Here is a 1999-nt window from a genome sequence, read left to right as displayed (position 1 = left end):
AAACTGCCTGCGGTTACTGTTTCCGAGACAGTATTTACTGTCTCGCGGGTCGAGACAGCAAACACTGTCTCGCCCAGCGACACTGTCTCGCCGTACTAACATCGTCATTTGTTGAGTTTTTTCAGTTGCAGACCCCTGAGGCTATAAATACCCCCCTAGGGTCACTTCTGACGGGGATCGAGCATTTGTTAGAGCATTCCAGAGTAGAGAGAGAGCAGATTTGAGTTTTTCTTGCAACGCCTTGAAATTAAGCTTTGACTTGATTTTAAGAAGAACGACTATCTTACTTCGATAAGATATCGTTTCAATTCTCACTTCGATAAACGAAGTCAGAATCATAAGCCCCCCCTTCACGATCTGTGATTCGGCGGTCCACGAACCCAAGCGTTCCCGGCACAGGCAAAGTCCCACGAAAACAAAGATCGATAGACGATTTTTGTGTTTGTTTCTCAAGAGTTGTAATTTTCGTTTTGTTGTGTAGAAAAAGTCTTATAAAAAGATTATTCTTTCAAATTTGTTGTAATCGAACAAAGTTAAAATGAATTCCTCAACAGAACCGACTTTTGACTCAAACAAGCTGGCGACCACAGTGGGAGCCAGCGGCCTCGCTGCCGAGGCCGCGGTGTCGCAACCGATCAAGATCATCGTCAATGAAGAGATCGAATACGAGTTCGATCAGGCGAAATTTGAGGAGTACTTGTCGTCCTCATCCGCGAAATCTTCATCGTCTCGCAAATATAGGAAGATTTCGAAAACTTTCAAGTCTGCAACTCCAACGGAGGATGCAGGCAAAGATTCTTGCCCGATCGTTGCTAAGGAATCTGCCTGCAACGTTTCTGCTCCAAGTAACTCCGTACCAATTACGGAGTCGTTGATTACTAGCTCACCGGTGCTGACGAAAAGAGCTCGTCAGAGACAGCGCCAGCGCCGTGCTCGACAATTGGCTAAAGCCATGCAACAAACCGACGGGGTCCATTACTATGCGGACCTAGAGTCGAGGAGGCAGAAAATGATTCAGTTGCCTCAACGGCAAGATAATCATATTTCTGCACAACTTACGACGGAGGAGTGGACTCTCGTCAAAAGGGCCCGTTCAACCCTTAAGGAACGGATACAAAGGCGTAAAGCGAAGGCCGCCCATGCTCGTGCTCTTCGTCAACAAGCCCAAGGAACCAAGAAGGAGACGGTGTCTGAAAAGCCACCGAAGAATCGTAGAGTCTGGATGCCAAAGACGCCGCAAGCATCTGTTCCGGGCCCATCTACTGCATCAGCAGTAAAACCCTGGGTTAGCCCAGACTTGTCTAAGTTTAAGATAACAATGGCGGATCGCCTCGGTCCTACAGTTGACAATCGAGGCAAAACCCCAGTCAAGGAAAATCCAAGTCCAGCAAATAAACTGTTAATGGTTTCATATGCAGGAGGTCGTAAACACCCTCCTGTCAGAACTGTACAAGTCCAAAACGAGAGAATGCCAGTTCACTCTCGTTTAGGACATCTGAAAACTCCACACCCGCAAGGGGGTGGATTTAAACATTCAACTTTGGATCGCTCAGAGGCGACGACCAGTCGTCCTGTGCATGTTAACAAAGTTCAAAAGCGAAAGATAGGTTGCTCGAATCACAATAATGATGAGCTGTACTATCAGAAAGATAACTCAAGAAAGAGAGTTGTCAGGGAAAACGAGTCTCATTGCGCTTGCGAGAGACTCATTAAAGCAGTGTTGACAGAATGCAGATGCTCTAAGAATAATTCAACAAGAGTCTCCGTGTTTCAAAGATTGTCCAATGAAGCGTCAAGACCCAAAACAAGACGTTTCAACAAAAAGAAACCTGTAATCTGACAAGATGAATTCCTTGAGGTCACTATCAACATGACCAATAAAGGAAAGCAAAAGTCAATTAACTACGACCATGATTTCTCTCCGGGAGGGAGAGTTGAGTGGGGTCTTTCTCAGAGAATGTCGCGGTTACAGAGACGAGCCAACCTACGTCGAGACTAC

This window comes from Asparagus officinalis, chromosome 6 (assembly GCF_001876935.1).
Source record: "Asparagus officinalis chromosome 6, Aspof.V1, whole genome shotgun sequence".
NCBI classification, from domain to species: domain Eukaryota; kingdom Viridiplantae; phylum Streptophyta; class Magnoliopsida; order Asparagales; family Asparagaceae; genus Asparagus; species Asparagus officinalis.
The sequence above is the reverse complement of the archived record's forward strand: the minus strand, read 5'-3'. Positions refer to the sequence as shown.